Raw genomic sequence first — 6,571 nt, 5'->3', positions numbered from 1 at the left:
CACACGCACGCATGCACACACACGCACACAGACAAACACACACACACACACACACACACACACACACACACACTGGAAATGCACACACAGTCCAGGTGAGGTATTACCTTTAACCACAGTAAATCTCTCGAAAGTAGAACAATCTTACCCTCAATATAGCCAAGCACCTTGCCTTGTCCTTTTATGATTTTATTTGTATTTGTATTTTTTTTTTATTTCACCTTTATTTCACCAAGTAGGCCAGTTGAGAATAAGTTCTCATTTACAACTGTGACGTGGCCATGATAAAGCAAAGCAGTGCAACACAAACAACACAGAGTTACACATGGAATAAACAAACATACAGTCAATAACACAATAGAAAAGTCTATATACAGTGTGTGCAAATGAGGTAAGATGAGGGAGGTAAGGCAATACATAGGCCACAGTGGTAAAATAATTACAATTTAGCAATTAAACACTGGAGTAATAGATATGCAGAAGAGGGATGTGCAAGTAGAGATACGGTGGTGCAAAGAAGCAAAAAAATATATATAACAGTATGGGGATGAGGAAGTTGGATGGGCTATTTACAGATGGACTATGTACAGGTGCAGTGATCTGTGAGCTACTCTGACAGCTGGTGTTTAAAGTTAGAGAGGGAGACATGAGTCTCCAGCTTCAGTGATTTTTGCAATTTGTTTCAGTCATTGGCAGCAGAGAACTGGAAGGTAAGGCGGCCAAAGAAGGAATTGGCTTTGGGAGTGACAAGTGAAATACACATGATGGAGCGCGTGCTACAGGTGGGTGCTGCTATGGTGACCAGTGAGCTGAGATAAGGCAGGGCTTTACCTAGCAGAGACTTATAGATGACTTGGAGCCAGTGGGTTTGGCGACGAATATGAAGCGAAGGCCAGCCAATGAGAGCATACAAGTCGCAGTGGTGGGTAGAATATGTACTGTACTGTATCAGTTACTGTACCTGGATACTGTACTGTATCTAGGTACAGTAACTGTAACCCAGTGACTTATTTACTTGCTCATCGTAAGCAGCCCGGTGAAATAAGCAGTGGAGTGGGAATAGGTTGAATGATAAAATGTATGTAAAAATTATACTGTATTATGTCAAGGCTTTCAATGATTTCAACCATCGAAAGATTTAAATGTTTGACCATTGAATTTGGCTACTTGACTTCCTTTAACCTACGTTACTCATAATGTGAATACAATTTAAAACATGTTTAAATGTTGAAAACATAACTCGAATATTGTTCACAACCAATGTAGCCTCACTAAATATATCAAGAAATGTCAACCGACAAAACAAGATGCTAATCCTCAGATTTGACTAACTAACTAACAAATGCACAAACTGTGAACATATGTTTGAATTCAAAATCAAATTTCTCAGGCAAAAGAAAGTGTGCAGGAGGGGACATATGCCATTTCAAATCCACTTTATTGCATTGCAGACAGACATACAGCAAGTACATTAAAGGGAAACTCAAGCAAAATATGGAAATCAGCTATTTCAGTACTTAGTGTCAGTTAATGTTCTGGTCATTTCAGCAACCACAGCTTGCTCTTGTTGAGTTGAAGGTTCTGATTCATGTCCTTTCTCAGCGACCAGCTGGAGCTGGAGCTGGAGCTGGGGCTGGGGCCGGTGCTGCAGGGGCAGGTGCTGCAGGGGCCGGGGCTGCAGGGGCTGGGAAAAGACCAAGTCTTTGCAGAAGCAGAAAGTAGTTGTACTGCTGGAGAAAGTTTGGAAAGCCACGGCCAGGGCCACGGCCACGCTAGAAGAAGGAGGGAAAAAGAAGGATAATCAAAACTAATGTAGTCACTGGAGTCTCAATTGTGTACACCATACACAATAACTGTACATAGTTTATTTTAGCAGTAAATCATTTTTATTAAATAACTGTATAGAGCATGGGCCATGTAGATGCTGATACTATATGTATATATGTAATATACTCATGTTTTATTTTTCATATTTTGTTTACAAATGTTTAAATTTTTCTTCCACTTTGACAATACAGAGTATTTTCTGTAGATCGTTTTAATCCCACCTTGTAACTCTACAAAATGTAGAAAAAGTTGAGGGGTTTGAATATCTTCTGAAGGCATTGTATAATATGGAAGCTTCAGTTTGAATGCGGCCCACACCCTTCTGGCACAAACTTTGCCTTTCCTGTCTTTCTCTCAACATCTCTGTCCCCAAATAAAGCAAAAATACTCCTTCAAAAAAGATGTATAATTTATACTACTCACCTCTTCACTTGAAGAGCGCTTCTCAATGATATGCTGATGGCCATGGTCATGCTCAGCCTTCAAAAGCAAACAATAAGGCAATGAATTAATATACATATGGATGTAATATACTAACTTTAAGATTTTTCGAAGTCTAACATGACATTTGCACCAGCATTTCATGTGCATACTATATGCATGGCTTACCAGAACAATAGAGAGAAGCATCACAAATCCAAGTAGAACAGCAATCTTCATGCTGAAAGTCTTCATCTAAATAGAGTACAGTATAAACATAAATGTCATCACTTTATTAATCCATCTATTCCCAACAAGTTACAGATTATATTATATGTATAATCTACTACACAGTTAATGAGTGTATAAGAATGACTTCACTCTGAACAAAGTGATAGAATTATTAGTATAACCATACCTTAACGTATCTCAGGGTTAAAAGCCTTCTCAGTGCCTCTGTAAGCGCTAGCACACTCATCAATACACAGACAATATATAGTGTTTCTCAGCCTATCACTAAACCCTAATGAAGCCTACATGTGTTGCAATGAAGGATGTTGTATGATGTCTGGGTGTTCCATGTAACATTAGGCATTGCAAAACAGGGAAACAAATTAGCCTCTTGCCACTGCTATTAATCAAATGTGCTAACTGAAAATGTCAGTATAGGCCTACTCTATCATTGTTTCCCATCTGCTGTTAATTCCAGAACAATATTTATTCCACATCTACATTTATGGCAATAACATTCTCTGTGTGTAACCCTCCGTGAGTTTCCATTTTACCTCTGACTGGGTAGGGACAGTGGGTCACTGACCAGCAAATAAGGGTCTCCCTCACAAAGTGGTCCAATTGTTTAATGCAACTGTCAGAAGTATGCAAACAAGTTTGATAAATTGTTAGAACAATTAAGCAGGATAATTGTATACTATTAAGTATTGATACTGACTCGGAGATATGGAAATATATAAAGAGTGCTTGACTTCATACTGAAGTTAAAGAGTTGAGGTTCACAAACGTTTAATGTTGCAACCCATTTTCAAAGTTTCTTTCAAGTTTTTAGCCACCAATAAAAAAACATGCACTTTGTGGATACCCATTCAAATAAGTGAATTCGGCTATTTAAACCACACTAGTCGCAGACAGGTGTATACAATTGAGCACACAGCCATGCAATCTACAAAGACAAACATTGGCAGTAGATTGGCCTGTACTGAAGAGCTCAGTGACTTTCAACGTGGCACCAACGTAAGGTGCTACCTTTTCAACGAGTCAGTTAGTCAAATGTATGCCCTGCTAGAGCTGCCACGGGCAACTGTAAGTGCTGTTTTTGTGAAGTGGAAACATCTAGGAGCAACACCGGCTCAGCCCCAAAGTGGTAGGCCAGAGAAGCTCACAGAATGGGACGGCCGAGTGCTGAAGCGCGTAGCGTGTAAGAATCGTCTCTCCTCGGGTGCAACACTCACAAACTAATTCCAAACTGCCTCTGGAAGCAATGTCAGCACAATAACTGTTAGTCAGGAGCTAAATTAAATGGGTTTCCGTGGACAAGCAGCCGCACACAAGCCTAAGATCACCTTGCGCAATGCCAAGTGTCTCCTTGAGTGGTGTAAAGCTCAATGCTATTGGACTCTGGAGAAGAGGAAACGCGTTCTCTACAGTGATGAATCACGCTTCATCATCTGGCAGTCCAACGGATTAATATGGTTTTGGCAGATGCCAGAAGAACACTACCTGCCCCAATGCATAGTGCCAACTTTAAAGTTTGGTGGTTGAGGAATAATGGTCTTTGCGGTTTTTCACGCCAACTGCGAGCCAGGCCTAATCGCCCAATGTCAGTGCCCAACCTCAATAATGATCTTGTGACTGAATGGAAGCCAGTCCCCGCAGCAATGTTCCAACATCTAGAGGAAAGCTGGAGGATATTATAGCGGCAAAGGGGGGACCAATCCATATTAATGCCCATGATATTGGAATGAGATGTTCGATGAGCAGGTGTCCTTTTGGCCATGGAGTGTATTTGGTTATCTGCAACCCAAGAAGAACTGGTAGTGGGTCTTGACCCCTTTTTGGAAACAACAAATTCTCTGGAACTGATTATGAATTCAGAAGTTTTGTTGATTTCATACTTGTTTACAATTTTTTTAGGACTTGTAGAGCCTTCCACCTTATGTCAGTGAGGTTTCACACTTGTTTTGAAAGGATCTCAAATAGTTTGTCAAAACAAACAGAACACAACTGACAAAGACATACACAATGACGGATCTTAACTTATTTCATTTATTAATATGGAATAATCAGCTCTGAACAGCAGCTAATGCGAACATATTTGATGTAAACACGTTTTTTCTCCTTTCTCTATCGACGCCCGTCTCATTTTCCACCTGCTGCTGGGGCTGGGGCTGGAGCTGCAGCAGGAGTTGCGGCAGGAGCAGAGGCGAGGCTGGCCAATAGGAAGGGCAGGAGGGCCATCAGGGCAGAGTTACCTTGAGAAGGCTGAGCATAAGGGAAGTAGGATGGGTACTGAGGCTGCTGATAGGGGTAAAACCCTCCCAAACCACGCCCATAACCCCTGAACTTCTTTGGAGAGAGAGAGAGAGAGAGAGAGAGAGAGAGAGAGAGAGAGAGAGAGAGAGAGAGAGAGAAAGATGGATAAATTGTTCTGAACTCAAACAAACTAGTAATCATATTCAAATAGTAGACCATACTATAGTACTCTAATAGACAGAATACCTATTGTATACCAGTAGATAGTACTAAATATTACTGCACCTCATCACTTGCTGAGCGCTCCTCTCGATCATGTTTCTCAGACACCTGCACACACAAACAAAATCCCAGGATGAATGATATTATGGTATAAAGTAATCAACACTCAAAGTGTGAACTTAAGTCCATCATATTGTAATAATTCAGATATTGTCATATTCCAATGCTACGCAATCTGTGGAAACGGCAATCTCTTGGTGTATTGATGTGTAAATTGAAGGCTTGATGTTGCATTTCAAGAATTCTTACAGGAATGGAGGAACAAAGTCCAATCAGGCACATCACTAGGACTAGTAGCTTCATGGTCACCATGGAATTCTTCAAATGAAAAAGACGTACAGTGAATTCAAAGCTAGATACGCATGCCTCAATTCCACTACAGTATTCTTTGAAACTCTTACCTGTTCAAGTGAAGATGTAAAATACTTAAAAAGTATTCAACTTGAGACTAATGCTGTATTGTAACTTAACAGCAAAAATAGGCTTTTTATAGACCATTTAATTCCACTGTCAACCAATGAGCTTTCAGTCCCATGATCAACGGTGTGTCCTGGACACGTAAAATGTGATGAAATTAGGCATTTAATGGGTAACTCTACAGATCTGTATATATCCACAGTGCCCACAAAGAACAATGTCTCATCAGTATTAGGAAACTTTTGCTAAGTTGAGAGATTTTGAATCTGTCGATGATGTATACCCTTGTTTTTTGGGCATTGTGGAGGCTAAATGAACACATTTAATTGAAATGTACAATTTATATTTCTCAACTTATACAACATTGCTCAAGTACCAGACATTATTTTGATTTATCCTATCGTGCAATATAATGTACAACACTTTTTTTAATTTCTCAAATCACACAATGTAATGTACCACACTTTGTATAGATTTCTCACAATTTCCATAAACTTAATGAGCATTCATCAGAGGACTGGATAGACATACAATTGAGCTTGAAATATAAATGTGTTTATTAAACAGAAATGCATAAAGGAATCACACTTCATAGTCAATGTCTGGGAGTTCCATGAAATACCTGATAGACAGAAACGTGAATTAATGAATTTATAGGATATACATTGTATTTATGATGTTTGGGGAATCCAGTGTTCAGAAAAGTGCCCAATTGTCATACTTGAGTAAAAGTAAAGATACTTTAATAGAAAATGACTCAATTTTAAGTGAAAATCCCTCAGTAAAATACTGCATGAGTAAAAGTCTAAAAGTATTTGGCTTTAAATATACTTAAGTATCAAAATAATTGTAATTGCTCAAATATATTTAAGTATCAAAAGGAAAAGTATATAAATCATTTCAAATTCCTTATAAAATATCAACGGCATCCAGCTAATCGCTGAAATCATTTTGGAATGTGTGATAGAAATGGATTTTCCTTATTCTGAAAACACATGCAGTACCAATGTTTTGCAAACAAACACCCACTTCACTCCCCACCTTTGAACGTTGCCAAATCGTCGTGGAAAGTACTTGATCATAGAGTTAGTCACCAGCTTAAACAGTCACTGAGTGACTGACTTAAACTGAGCCACCA

At 39.2% G+C, this 6,571-nt stretch overlaps 1 long non-coding RNA gene across 1 annotated transcript; it reads right to left on the bottom strand.

The window, feature by feature from the left end:
* Nucleotides 1-4,513: 4,513 nt before the first annotated feature.
* Nucleotides 4,514-5,474, bottom strand: LOC145878550 (uncharacterized). The gene is made up of 4 exons (XR_014391991.1): nucleotides 5,418-5,474; nucleotides 5,266-5,334; nucleotides 5,020-5,064; nucleotides 4,514-4,827 (listed from the first exon to the last, which is right to left on the bottom strand). It is a non-coding gene; the product is annotated as an uncharacterized LOC145878550 (long non-coding RNA).
* Between the last annotated feature and the right edge of the window lie 1,097 nt (nucleotides 5,475-6,571).

This window comes from Salmo salar, chromosome 04 (assembly GCF_965601325.2).
Source record: "Salmo salar chromosome 04, fSalSal1, whole genome shotgun sequence".
Lineage (NCBI taxonomy): Eukaryota > Metazoa > Chordata > Actinopteri > Salmoniformes > Salmonidae > Salmo > Salmo salar.
The sequence above is the reverse complement of the archived record's forward strand: the minus strand, read 5'-3'. Positions and strand labels throughout refer to the sequence as shown.